Source organism: Apis florea, unplaced genomic scaffold, assembly GCF_048593485.1.
Source record: "Apis florea isolate Af1SG1 unplaced genomic scaffold, ASM4859348v1 contig_3747_pilon, whole genome shotgun sequence".
Lineage (NCBI taxonomy): Eukaryota > Metazoa > Arthropoda > Insecta > Hymenoptera > Apidae > Apis > Apis florea.
The window spans coordinates 108,463-124,037 of NW_028256832.1; the positions used below are offsets into that span (position 1 = coordinate 108,463).

Below are 15,575 nucleotides of genomic sequence, written 5' to 3' on the forward strand. Positions count from 1 at the left end.
GAGTATTCCTCTCGCGTTATTGTACCCTCCTCGGTAATTTTTATCTTTTTTTTTTTTTTTACAACCAAATACGTATCTGCTATATTTTTTCTTTCTCTCCTCTTTTTCGTGCTATACTATCGTCGAGGTTTTTCACCTTTTTCTATCTTCGTTCGCGAATATTTTGAAACATTGGTATTGATCTTTCGATAGATATGTCTATATCGTTTAGAGAGGTTAATATCTACTTGTGCAGATTATCGTGTCGTCAAGATATGCTATAATTTCACATCATCATTTATTAATATTATTTTTTTGTTTCAGACTAGATTGAGAGAAACTGACTCTGTTTAAATTAATTTCCTTTCATTTCGTGGAAGAAAGAATCAAGATATATCAAGATTTGTTATTATATTATCGATTAAAGGAAATTGGAATGACTGGATAAGTGCGAAAGTGAAGTACACTCTTGAACGCTTCGCCCGAGCACGAAAGGAGCTGACTAACTTCATCGGAACGGTATGTTTTTCGATAAATATTCTGAATTGCCAAGTGAGTTTGCGTTGCAATTGACCCACTGTGCGTCTCGAGTACGCTCGATATTTAGTTGAGACTTTAAATAGACACGAGGAAGGGTTGTTGGCAGGTGCTCCGACGATAAATCTTTTGATATTCCCTCTGGTATAAATATTTGTGGATCTGCTAATAATTTCTAACTAGGAAAATTCTAATAGTTTAACTAACGTATCGACGCATGATCGTTAATAATCATTTACATTTTAATCCTTCCCTATTTTATTTCCTTTGAGATAAATAAATTAAATGAAAAAAAAAGAAGAAAGAAAAAACTAGAGAAGATTATTTAAATTATGTAAAATATTTAAAGCGCATTTACGATCATTTCACCTATACGGCCGAATATCGTATCATTTGCGTGCGCAAAGTCGATTTTCACGACTTCGAAAAAAAGAAAAAAAAAAAAAAAGTATCAACGCGTTTCCTTTCTCGTATCTAGAATCACGGAGACGAGCTGCAAAGTAAGCACAACTCGACCAAAGAGAATTCTCGAGACCGCTGATCGCGACTACTCGCCACGCATACACCGTCAAGTGTCTGGTTACAGGTGTGTCTTAGGCGAATTACACATCGCTCGTTTCCTTTACCGTGTGCTCCACGGAAACACCGTGATTAGCATTCGATCGTCGGGTATCGGCGTGTACGCGTTACGTAAAACCGATCACGAATCGCATTCCACCGCGTAATTATTGACACAATGGATGCATTGTTAACGAGAGGAGGAGGAGAGAAGGGGAGAGTCATAGCTTAATTATGCTATAATTGCAGTTAACGCAGGATGTAATGACGCGCATGAACATTCAAATTGGGTATCTGTGGAAGATCTGTACCGCCTTCTTCTTCTTCGTATCCCTGTCTCTCTTCCTCCTTCCTTCCCCCCCCCCTTCTTTTTTCTCGTTTCTTTTTCATTTTCATCTCGTTTCTCTAATGTTTGCGTTCGTTGTATTAATAGTTTCGAGCGATTCGCGTTACGGGGAAGGGTGATCGCGGTTCATCGACCACCGGGCAAAAACTGGCCACGCTCCGCAAATGGAGACATACGCGGTTAACCCGCTGCTCGCTTATTTCTGCACGCACGTCATTATTATCGAGTGATTACGCGAGATCAAAGCCTGAATAGTAAATTTAAGAGCCACGCTTGGAATACGTGGCATTCCTCATTTTTCTTCTCTACATTGTACAACATTGAGGGTAAATGTAATGGTAAAGTTTATCAAGTTTATCGATCTTTAAATCCATTACATCTTATATTATCTTATTAATATTTGTCCTTCTTTACTTTCTCGTTTATTTTTTCTTTCCTATCGCTTTATCCATCGTAAGAATTAAAAAAAAAGATCCATAATCGCATCGCTTCTACGATCATTTCACCACCATGTTGCTGAAATTCTTGATCGGTTCTCGCTCGCGATTACGCAACTTCCAATGTCACGAATAAGGGAACTCGCGGAGGAGGACAAGACGCGCGTTTGAAAAAAAAAAAAAAAGAAAGAAAGAAAAAGGCTCGCGTGGAACAAAGGATCGTAATTTCGCGACACTGGACGAAAACGAGCGTGGTGAACGGCGTGGAGAGATCGGTTATCGACGTAAGACGTGACACACATCGGGATTAATTAATCGACGTTTCACCGCGTCTCCATCCCGATTGATTTATAAGAACCGTTCCGAACACGCGAGAAACCGTGTTGTTTGAACACTGGCCGGCGTTCAAGAAAGCTGACAAATGGAGAGCAATCCGAACCGTGGAAAAAGAGTGACAAACTGGTCGCACATGACGAAATTCCTCGAAAGCGAACCGGGGAATTAAGATTTCACGCTCGTTCGAATCTAATTAGCGTTATTCGCGTGTGATACAAGAGGCCACGTTTTCTTGTCTTTCCTTTTTTTTTTCTTTTTCTTTTTCTCGTGTCGCGTGTTCCGTATAGTTGTACACGAGGAGACAAGGACGAGGGGAACGTGATATTGAAATGCAAACTTCTCGTAAATTTCGATATAAATTCAGCTTCGAGTAACGGTAGAAAACGAGAGATAAATATATCGAGATGTTTATTACATATTTACAGTTGGTTTTTTTTTTTTTTTTTTAATAGGCGGAAATTCTTTAGTGGAAATGTATGAAGGAAGAAAATGGGTCTACTAAACGATGCATGTGAGACTTTGCAGCTTTGAGAATGACTCTATTCGTCTTTGATAAAATAGAATAATAAAATTTATGAGAGGAGATAATATTGAGAGGAATAATCAAATATTTTTATCAAGAAGAAATCAAGGTAAGATATATTTAAATTACGATTAATGTGTTTACGTAGCGATAAATTATTTAAAATTAAACTTATTATTTGATTAAATTTTGAAGACATTGTTAAGTTATCATGTTATCATATGTGCATTAAAATCATTGCAATTTTTAACGAAATTAAAAACAAATCACCATATAATATCATTCGGATTAAAATGTCACGTCAAATGATTAAAAAAAAAAATTAAGAACGATCGATTTCGTCGGCATTCTTTGTTCATTAAACGTTATTTAAATCGTATATAGTCATGTTTTTTTAAATAATTTACGAAAGTAGCTATAAGAATTATTTATAAACCGTGGAATTCAGAGAAGTATAAATACGTAAAAAAAAAAAAAAAAAAAAAAAGACTGTGATTCATCGAACGAATTCTCTTGTTTTTAAAAATAGTACACGATACGAGAATATTTTTACCTTGAACTTTTCAATTTTTCTTTCTACTATTCTTGCTCGAGAATTTGTCACATTTCGGTTATATCGCGAATTACCGGGACAAGGGTACTTAACACAAGTACGACATTTAAGTGATGGCTGAGTGGCGCCAGTACGCGCGTATGCGAGGGTGAACGTTCTTAAAAAGAAAGAAAGAATAGCGGGGCACGGTGGATATTTGAGAGAATTCAACGAGAGAAAGTGCATGTCTGTTAAAATTCAAGTCGTTCAAAAACTGATTTAAATAATAATCGAATATTAAAACTGAATAAGTGCTTAAGAGATATGGAAAAAAAAAATTAATAATCGAAAACTACAAAAAAATAAAAAAAAACGGATAATCGAAAACTAAAATATATTTCAAAAATACATTTCAAATTGCATAGATTGAAAAAGCGATTAACCAAAATTATTGTAGAAAAATAAAATATTATGAAAAGATACACAATTCAATCAACAGAATCTATCTACAAGAATAATAAAGCATTAAAAATCAATTTATGTATATTTAAACCAAAAATTAAAAAAATATTCTCGACTATTAATATGCAATAGAACACCCACTCACGTTCATAACATCTAATTTATCGAGCTACGATTCAGATCTTATCGTGGATTACCTAACACGATAGAGGCTCATCCACGGATTAAAACTCGTAGATTAAAGTCGTAGTATTTCTCATTGACAAGCTATAACATGGTTAAATATATTTCGAGACACGGGAGCGTGTTAATCAAGTTTCTTTGGCCGGTAAGAAACTCATCGAACCGTATATGAAGATCGAGATGATAGATTTCCTTCGCGATCAAAGAAATTCACGTGTATACATTACTTTCTCTCCGCTTGGCAAAAATTGCCTTCTTAAACGCGTCGCATTTCGCTAATTGCTCGAGATGGAAATCGACGAGTTTCTATCCCGATGAGGATTCGAAAATTGATCCGCGATCGTTGCTATCATACAGGCGGAAAATACGTGTATGAAATTCTTGATTACAGTTGAATTATTAGAGAAGTGTGACTGGCATAATTGTACAGGGAAGAGGAAGTCGTTGAACTTGAACTTGTATATGCTTAAATTGCAAGCATTTGAAATGATTATCGTACTATCGTACTATAAATACGATAAAACTGCTTTCACTTATATGGATAATATTGTATGACAATTATAAGCGAAAGAGTGTAAGATTTTAAGGAATAATCGTTGTTTAAAAATTATTTAAAAAAATGTAACGCTATAGATGTTAAACGGTTTTGCGATATACAACAATCCTTCTCTACTTTTTTCCCAAAATTTCTTTTTAATTTGAATACATGAAAGTGTCTCTCGTTCGTTATTGCAAATGCAATTTTAATAATTATCGAAAAGAAATATAAAATATAATGGTACACATTCCATTTAACTTCTCGCTTTTAATTACTTTCTACTCGAAAGCAATTTCCTTGACTGGGGATTGCGTAAGGCAATTAAAGCGATTTCATTAGTTCCGTTGATAACATTCATTTGTAACCACGCGCACGGTACACTCAACACACCGAGTATAAATTTCTTCAGTGTCGAGAGATTTCGTAAATAAACCGCGAGAATCTTTTTCCTCTGGAACTCTATTTGAGAACACTTCCGACCGGTCGGAAATGATAAAACATTGACTTCTGTATTTTTAGCGCGCGCGAAAAACACGTGGAAAGTTATTTATCGAAATTTACACGAGTGAAAAATCTATGTTTAGCGATGTGGACAGAAAAGTGTGCCACGAACGGTGTTCCATAGCTTATATCGCGATGCACGTTCAATTAAATTTCTAGTTTTAAATTTGTATCATCATTATGTATAAAGTAAAACGTTGCTTCGGGGAGATAACGTTCCACGAAATATATCGATCTTTCGTTCCACCTCGTTGATCCTCGATGTTGTCTATAATTATGTCTAAAGAGGCTCTACTTTGCTTGTAACTAATATTTAATCTTTTATTGATTAGAATTTTTACGATTCTAATATTCCTCGATGTTGTGCATGTTTCACTCCATTTTCATAATGTAAAATTATAGGTTTGTTATTATCCGTCCTACTTTCTCGTTTATTCGAGAACAACTTGTACGTACTCACGTTATCTCCTTATTTTATTTTCAATTCGAGAAAATATATATTTTTAAAAAAGATTCGCCTATATTATACGGAACGAAACTTCCTAATTTTATTTGCATGGAAAGATTGGATAAAAATATTTGTACTCGTAAGTTATTAGAGAATGTGCACGCATTAAGGATTGGAAGAATAAAATCATCAATTTATAATACGATACGGTTACGTATATACAATAAAAAAATTTGTATCTGAAATTATCAGATTAAAGAAATATTTAATTTTATATTAATATGTTAATCATTCCAATCGTTCCAACAAGCTATGATTCACCGTACTTTCTAATTTCTTATTATTATGTTGAAATCGTAATCTCAATATTTTAACTAAAAACCTAATAATTTTTCTAATAGCCTGTATGACGTAAGTTAATGAATTTATGATTTCTAATCTTATGTACAAAAGAAGTCTAATCGTGTGCTCTGTTTATATTACTAGTAAATTATCTATTTATTTACACGTTTGATAAAATTTTTTCGTTTCAAATAAGATAATGATTATCATTATAACACGTTTCCCCATTTCTCTTTCATTTTATTATAAATCTACATCTACACCCATTTAATATCTGTTATATAACATCCTATCATAATCATTCTCATTTCATTATACCATACGCGAAATAGACTTAATTTGTACATACACAAAGTACACTGCAATAAAATCCAAATTTTAACATAATATAACATAATTGTCCATCGAAAAAAAAAAAAATTATTACCGTACCTCTTCCAAAAGAATTACACCATCCCTCAGATTCCAAGCTAAGATTATCCTTACATTCAAAGACACCCCGTATACGCACATCAAGACCTGCTCGATTGCGCAACGAGTCAGCAAATGAAAGTAATCTCTCCGTAACCACGATACACAGGCCAAACGAGATTCGAGTCCCTGGTTGAACAAGGGCAAACATCGCGACGCGTAAATCACCGGAATGATATCGCGTCGCCTTAATCACCGGTTCCATAAACGTTTCGGCATGTTTCGCGTAATTTTATACTATCACGGAACGAAGATGTAACAGCCATAAAGGACGTAAAGAACTAGCCAGATACGACAATTCCGTGGAAAAATATATTTGGAAAAGGTACGAAATTCGACTAATTCTCAAACGCCCATTTGAAATATAACACGTTGTGTAAAAAAAAAAAATCGTGGTTGTTATCATACGATGTGTACAGTGTATGGGAAAAGGTATCGAAAAAAATATTGTTTCGACGTAGCCAGATAGAAAATATTGTTTCGGAAACCCAGGTAACGAAGAACAATGAACACTATGTCCAACACCAGCATTCAACCCCGTGAAGAATGTATGTACTCAGATTCGATCTCGTATTATATACTCGTCCGCTACGAGTTTTAATGTTCGTAATTTTATAAATTTACTCAGATTTCCTTTTTCTTAGGCAGGTTTAATGCTTGCTTATATCTGGATGATAGTTATGTTTGTGGCGGCTCTCGTTTTCGTGATTGGATTCCTGTATCAATTTATTTTCTGAGGTATCGAGCAACATCTATGACGATTAACGATATCGAAATTGAATTATTTTATCGACAGTGAATCGATTCTTATTCAGGTGATGGAATTATTTTCGTCCGAAGTATTCGATGGTAAAATTTATGATATTCCCTCCTTTCTTTCGAAAATGAGATGAACGAAGGAAGCGTGAAATGCGATCGTATTTATTTAATGAATTTTCAAATCTGTATATAATATGTAATATATATAACATCGTGTTTTAATGTGCATTCTCATTTTTTCGATTTAATCCAATTTTTTGCAATTTTAATTTCGCTTGATCAATTAATTATTAATATAGTATTAAACAATAATTGTACCATAAAATATTTTATATTGTATTTTAAGCAAATGTAATCATTTTGAATCAATTTAATCAAATATTATCATTACTGTTCAAATATACGACAATATACGTAAATCTTTCGGTTTTGTTTTTATATATTTTTATATATATTTCCCCATTTTCTATCAAAATGAAATCTTGAAAAGTGTAAAAAAATATAATATAACATGATACGTAAATTATTCAGTTTTATTTTTACATTTATCCGTTATGACACCTCAAAATATGATTTCAATTGAAGATTTGCATACAGAGAATCCCACTCACAACTCGCGTCTACATATTAATTAAAAGTTTTCGATACTCGATCGTCGATCGAAACATGAAGCTAATTTAATTTAAGAAGAAAATTCTTTTAAAAGATCGAAGTAATTCCATCTTAAGTAACAGCCGCTTTTATAGTTTAATTGGACGAGAGAAAGGACGACGGATATGGAAATACCGAAGACTGTCGTTTTCAAACGTGGTTCGAGGCTTCAAAGTGGAGCAACTGTCAAGATAAGGAAAAGTGAATCGACTGCTTTCACGGTTGTGTTGAATTCTGTTTGAGGATCGTGGATTAAGCGAACAGCCCAATTAGTTCGATTCACCCACCAGCTTGATATTTGTACAAAATTTCCATTGACGAAATATTCGTAACGATCAACAGCTTCGTGTTGTTCAACACGATTGGAGGAGTCCCGAGTTTGAAGAGCAAATAAAATTTCACTTTTTGATCGACGCAAATACGCGAACCGAATTTCAATCGTGAAATATTGAATATTTATTGCACACGAGAAATCGATAATTATTATTGTATGGAAAATAAAAAATTTATAAACGTTGTATACAATTTCGCGATAAGAGATTCAAGTCTTTCTGTATTTTATACATTTTACTTTGTAATGAGTGAAGTTGATAAAATTTAAAAATAAAAATTGAAATATAGAAAGTAAACTATAAAAAACTTTATTATAAAAATTAATCAATTAAATTACCGAATGCAGAACAAATTTTTAATTTATCTTAAAAAAAATATATTATATTTAATATTTACTTTAATGTGAATGGAAAACAAGCAAGAAACATTAAAAAATTATTTCGATATGCATAATCAAAATTTGACTAGATAATCAAAATTTGAAAGATTCAAAATATCTAAAATATAAATCGTCAATACCTATTTAAGTAGAATATAATACAAATAAAATGAAATTCGAAAACATAAATAAGCAATGCTAAATTCATCTTAATTCATCTTATGTATCTCCAAGATAAATTCCTGAGAATCAAAAATATATGTTTTCTGAGTCATAAATCATGCATATCGATTTAAAAAAAAAACAGCACAAAAGAAAGAATAATTGGATAGGATATTAGGATTTAAATCCTTTCAAATGAAAATTACCGATAGGCTGCTGCATCGTAATTCATTAACTTCTGTTTAAATCATATATAAGACAGGTAGCCAGATGATTCCAGATAAAAACTTGGCTTTCAAAGCATAAATTGATAATCTATTGGTTTCAAAAATGCAAATTCGCGTGTTGAAATAAATTCCAAGGAATAAAATTTTATTTTTTGAACGAATCTTTATGTTTATTATTATCCTTATTTATCTATTTGTCTATCAAATTTTTAAAGTTAAATTCTTTTAAATTTTCAATATTCTCTTTTCTTTAATCAAATCGATTCGAACAGTGCAACAGTATTTAACTGGAAGAATAATTAATGTTGTCATGAAAAATCGATTGCAACATTAATTTCTAAAAAAAAATTCAACTAAAATTGTTACTGCGACTATGAAAAGCCACAATTAATTAGAAGTTAGTAATTTATAATTTAATTTAAAGTGATTAAAATGGAATAATTAAAATTTTATTATTATAATTTAATTAAAAGCTTATAATAACTTTCTCGTTTACAATATCGAACAATATAAAAATCTGAGTGAAGGTTGTACAGGATATTCACGGTATGTAGCGTATCCTTGTCTTTCAAGGCTCAAGTACAACTTTTACGATATCCGATTCATTGAAATATCAAAGTATACTTGCATAAGTACATTCCTGAATCCTATAGGTAGATGTTTTGGAATTCAAAACCAGCTTGTATAATCAAAGTACTTTGCAAATACAGAAACAGTATCTTTTCTGACAAGTAATCGAATCCTATGAAATAAAACTGACTTAGATTCATGAGTATATATAGGCTGTAACAAATATAAAATATTTCAGAAGATGATTCAATATCTAAAAACAATAAAGTAAAGAATATATCCTATTTGATCTTTTAAACGTTTATGAACCGTAGCAAATTTTCGTAAAATATTAAATGAATATTAAAATATCATTCATTGGATCGCTATAATTTGAAGGAATAAGAGCATGAAAAAAAGAAATGAGAAGAATACCGAAATTAAATTCATTAGACCTTAAAAACATTTCAAATTCATAAAAAAAATGAAATATTTTAATTCCAAATTTAACGAAAGAGATATCAAAGAATGTTGAGAAAAATAATCACAACTAATAATTATGCAATATAATCATTGAAATGGTATTGTATAATTATTTTAAGTATCTTTTACGAAATAAAGTAATAATGATAAAATGATAAAATTTGCAATATAAACTTTTCTTGTTATTTCTAGATATTGAATCAATCCCAATAATATTTTCTACTTAATAAATAAAATACTCTACTAATTAATTTCATTTCAAAGTCGAAAAATGGAAAAAGAATCTAAAATACAAGCTCCTACAAATTATGAAAAATTACAACAATCTTAAATTTTTAAAAGAAATTAAAATTGTACGTCTTATCTTTCATAAAAATTTAAAAAGAAAAAAAAATTAATCATTTATTACCATCAAAAATAATTGAAAAAATAAATAAATTATTTATCCAAAATGAAAATGAAAAAATATCTATATATCGATCATAAACATCAAGACAGCGATATGAAAGAAGACTTAAACCCGTAGAAGCTTCCTCTCGAAGCCTCGCGTCTAAATACGAGCCCTATCTACCGCACGGATCTAAATCCTTGTAAATCAGAACCATCAGGAGATGGTTTCCAAGCGTACTCGCGATCTTCCCACTTCTCGCGGCCCATTCGTTCCATTAACGGTGAACGCACCTTTGATTTTCAGCCTCTCCGGCCTTCTTAGCCCTTCTTCGATCTCGCTCTCTCGTGGAGGAACACACGCACGCGAGCACACGCTTATTCACGAGTGTATACGCGACAATAGCGGTACCAAAGTCGTTTTATTGTCGCGCACTTATTGTCCACCACGTATCGCGGCTCGTAAACACTGTCCCGCCGTTGAAAGCATGCTCCGTGGGCAGATTTCGTAATCGTTTTAGAGGTTACACCGAAGGTTAGCCCTTCTGCCGTGACCACTACTTCCCTGCTCGTCATCTTCGTCGCTACGACGCATTGCGGATTTTCGAGGCCAAGGAACGCTCCAACGATAAACAGAATGGCTTCGATACTCTGACTAATGTCAACGACATTCCGCAGTAGAAAAACATTTCCCAAGTGAAATTTTTTTGTTGTTATACCTTGAGGATATAATCGGATCAACTGAATGAAATTCGTGGAATTTTACTTGAGAATGTTTACGATTCTATCCAATTTCAATATTCTAATTACGTTTCATATAGTTTCGACGTATCGAATTTTAATATTTATTGATTAACGATACTACTGGTAAAATATTATTATATAAATTTAAAATTTATTTTCAAAGTCAATAATAATAAGTTCAAAAGTCTGAGATATCAGTTTTGATATCAGAAATAGAAATAAATCTAATAATTTGTTCCATAAATTCTCCTATATGGAGAATATATGGAAAAAAATATATCAAAAATACGACACATTTATTTTATAACAATCAATTCTTAATTGAAAGTTACTAGCAATGAGATAATTGTAACACATGGCACTTATTTATTTTGCCATGTGTTACAAGAGAGCAAAGTTACGATTGTTTATAATGTTTGCAGTACAGGATCATATATAGCTGTTAGGTTAAAATGTCGTGTTTGCCGCGTCTTTAGTATCATAGCTATGGGCTAAAAAACGTGCTATTTATAACCCAATATAACGCCATCGAATAATACGAATTATAAAAATCTTATACACTAAACGCCAATCGAAACGAAAATTACGCGAAATTGACAACGAAACGGAATGGAATTGATCCACGTTACGCCGAGACGGTGATAACCGCGCCATTGTGATGAATTAAACAACAAATCAAGTGAAGTTCGTTACTTACCGGTGACGAATGTGTAGAGGTTAGCCACAAACCATGCTTCTGTTCAATCGATGTATGACGATTAGCAGAATGTAAATGTTGAATTGGCAGGATTGTAGAATGGAAGTGACCCGGGATAACGATGATTTTCAGTCTTTTTCTCCAAAAGGCACAAATGTCACCACATCGAAACACGACTCACAGGATCGAGGGGCCGGCGTGTCGTAAATTGCGTCGCAATCGTTCGCGTCCCGAACTTCGTTATACGCGGTGTGTCAATGAATCGAAAGGAAAACACCGGGAATTTTGGGGAGTGGATATAACTGAACGTGAGCTTCGATCGATGTCCGTGCGCAGACTGCCCGCACCTCGGCTGCTGCCGGGCGTTCGTCATGTTGCGGTCTCGCTGGGTCTTTGTCGGTCTTGCTTCGTCTCTCGCTCGGTTACACTCGGCTTCCCCACTATCGTCGATTGTACCGTCTCACTCGCACGACGTGCGCACTTCCCCCTTCGAAATAACACTCAGTTTCGCCGTTCGTTCGGTGCCACGACTGAGCATCGAACATTTTCCTCCGTTTTTCACAAATTCACACTGCACAACGTGATTCGCACGAGCTTTTCCATTTATAATGGCTCGCAATTCGATGCGTGCGCAGCAGTTTCGATATATCGTTGCGCGCGCCACTAACCGTCATAACTGCCAGTTTCGAGAGCGGGCTTTCCAATCGAAACTGTTCGATAATTGGAAGCAAAATAGGCGGAAAAATGCTCTCATTTCAAATTTAATTGAATTGATTTCAGAAACGATTTAATAACTTGCCGAATGATGAGTTTTTAAACTCATATTTTAAATTCAGATGTTCTAGTAAAAAATTCTATAAATTTTTACTAGAAAATTTTCTTGTAGTTTAATGCTTCAATGATTAATAATAAATATATATTCATTATTTTGAAATTATTGAGAAAAATAAAAATTGTTTTGTGTTTTTTAAAGATTGTTTATTTTCTTTTTGAATAAATTTATTGCGATTAATTTTATTTTTTTTTATTCAAGTAAATTTGTATAGATTATACAACAATCTTTTATTTATTTATTTTACAAAAAATTCTATTTTGAAAAATTCCTTGATTTCTAAATAAATATAAAACCATTAATCAATTTTTTTTAACATACTCATACATTATTTTCATTTTTATAATATAATTTTAAATTTTAATTTCTATAACTATTTTCGATTATTTTATCTTAATCCATTTTTTGCGTAACAGATTTTTCTTTCTGTATCTATATTCCTAAAATGCATTTCTATTGCAAAAGATAAAAATGAAATTGAACGTTTTCCGTTTTCCATAGATATTATCCGCATATTTATGTATGCATTCACAGTGCAATCTACAATAATTTATATTCGATTTCTACTTGACTACTGAATCCTGCTGCGTACATATCATGTACGTTATGTCAACTACATATGCCATGATTTATAGTTCTGTTCAGAACAAATAAGTTTTCTGTATTTTACGTATTCGATTGAACACATCGATAAAATTTCAAATACTTGTTTTTCTATTACGATGAATCTATTATTTCCATTCACGTTTTCATCTTATTTCTTTTTAAAAACAAGATTTCTTTCTAATTGAATTTCAATCATTAATTATCTTAAACTCAAATATTGATCCGTTAAACTTTATATAATTATTTATTTTAGATTTGTTTCGGAAATTATTTTTACCTCTTTATAATTTTGTTTCCTTAAGAACAGCTTTCAACTTTGGAATGAGATTTTTTTTAATACAAATAGATTAATTTCCAATTTCAATGTTTTTATCTATTTAAATATATTTCTAGAAATATTGCGATCTTTTTCTCGTCCTAAAAGACCAAATATATATGTATTATTACAAAATTGAAGGAAAAAATGAAGGATATATAAACAATTGCAACACTTATTGGTTAACGTTCATTTGAAATGTTCAAGTAATCTTCGCCACAATTATCGAATAAACGAACGATCCAGTCGGACAGTTCCTCCCAGAGCAAAGTGTTGCCTAATTTCTCTCCACCAATCCTGAAAAAACAAGAAACATTAACAAAACTACACGTTACCATACGTTCATCATCAACGTCACTTATCGCTAGTGATGGGATCAAGTATATCGTAAGCAAATTAACAGATTCGAATCTTTTATAAAGTTTCAAACTTTAAATACGACAAATTTGAATCCAGAAGAAAAAAAGAAAAAAAATCAAAAGATCGATTTAATTGCTATGTTTGAAATTGACTGTTAGAAATTCTCATATGATATCGTACGTTATAATTATATCTATCTCATTATTATATTTCGTTTGCATATTTTCACGTTTGTTTTTTAATAAATCGAAATATTATTTATAATCGTAAGTGAAAAATAAATTTCTTCAATAATTTCTTCTAAGAATCCAACGAAATATATCTTTCTGATTCCTTGTATACTTTTATAAATCCTAACTATTTACAAAGAGATTCACGAAATTTACAAGAACCTTTGAAACCCAGCCCAACGAAAATCAACAACCATCAGAAGAATGAATCTATCAACATATATAATACACTTTACCAATACCAACGAAACTTTTCACATTTTTCGCAATTTGATTTAGATCTATCGGTACACGTATCGAACTTGATCCCATCGCTACTTACCATTATCAAGCTAATATTCGGGGTAATTGTTTAATACATACCTTGGATCGCCTCCACTCGGCATCAGCGCGAAATTTAATGGCACGTGTTTACTCATTCCATCGTGCACTCGCGATCTCGTTAATTGGCCCGCGGCGCGCATTCATTGATTAATGACGACCCCTCCCATCCAGTTTTCATAATCATCGGGCTCGATTCCTATCCTTCCTCCCTCCCCCTCCCACGACCCTCGACCGATAATCGACGGATAAAAGGGTCGTTAAAAAAGAGGAGATTGCAACGTTATAGTCCTTCCCCCCCCCCTCCTCCCTTTTCCTCGTGGCGACAATCTCGCCTTTCCGCGCCGTGAATTCGCGTGTTATCGCATCCCCTTATCGGGCGCGTGTCGTCGCTTGACGCGAATAGAAAACCGGATGGATCAGAAATCGACAGGGCCCATTGTGCGACAAGGTGGATCGTGAATCGAGGCAGGAAGCACGGGGTAATAGGATATTTCCAGGCACCGACCCCATTTTCGCGTTTTTACGGATTCGAACACGTCCTGTAACCCAGTTGGCCGAGCGTTTTGCTCTGTGGCAAGAGAGTCAAAACTTTGAAAGAACTTTTTGAAGAAAAAAGAAGGTATCCTTGGTGTGAATTTATTTATTTTTTTTTTTTTTCCTTCGTCAAACATTGAAATTGAATAATATTCGAGAGGTTTGCTGTGACACGTAGCAAGTGGTCATTAAATTGAGATTCATTTCGGATCGTTTTTATTCACGTTTCAAATTTTTGAAACGTATTCTCGTGAAGTTTGGAAGTGATGTGATTTTGTTGAGAAATTGATGCAGACGATTGCACGCACGAGAAGATAAAATACGAGAATTGGAAAGGAGAGAAAAATCGATCAGATCGGATAAAGTGTGAACAAATGTAAGAAAATTCGTGATGCAATAAAAAAAAAGTGTCTTTCGATCCACATGGTTCGTCTAACCAGGCCTCTATTATGCTTTCGCTAGGAGAGAGTGTCATCGATCTTCCGGTTACCATCTTTTCATTTTGGAACATCCACTCGTGCTTCATGAATCTCAAAAGCCGCGTGGTGAAACTGAATTTTAAGAAGGAAGAGACGCGTCACGTGTACAGATTTCTCATAGAGAAGACGATTCCTCTTTTATTCTACATCAAGCTTAAATGGATTTTTTGATAACAAATAACAGTTACGTGTGGGATAATCGTAAAACGAAACGCAAAAAACTACAGGAGACACTGATGAATGAATGAGTTTAAGAAGATCGAAAGTGAAACATTCTTAAATGATGAACAATAAGCAATAAATCAGTTTTATTACTCCGCACAGTCATGA

The 15,575-nt window shown here is 33.1% G+C and overlaps 1 protein-coding gene and 1 long non-coding RNA gene across 6 annotated transcripts in view; one reads left to right on the forward strand and one right to left on the reverse strand.

Annotated features, from left to right (window-relative positions):
• Positions 1-11,903, reverse strand: part of LOC100871431 (uncharacterized) — a 100,705-nt gene extending 88,802 nt beyond the window's left edge. The window contains exon 1 of the mRNA XM_086914841.1: positions 11,565-11,903. The gene's annotated coding sequence lies outside the window, so the exon portion shown is untranslated. The remainder of the gene's footprint in view (positions 1-11,564) is intronic.
• Positions 6,234-8,288, forward strand: LOC147656496 (uncharacterized). 5 transcript variants are annotated; one of them, XR_015294322.1, is made up of 4 exons: positions 6,234-6,518; positions 6,613-6,741; positions 6,838-6,931; positions 7,009-7,174. It is a non-coding gene; the product is annotated as an uncharacterized LOC147656496 (long non-coding RNA). The 5 variants fall into 5 exon arrangements; XR_015294323.1 differs by having other exon boundaries at positions 6,842-6,931; XR_015294320.1 differs by lacking the exon at positions 7,009-7,174 and adding an exon at positions 7,699-8,288 and having other exon boundaries at positions 6,271-6,518.
• Positions 11,904-15,575: the final 3,672 nt, after the last annotated feature.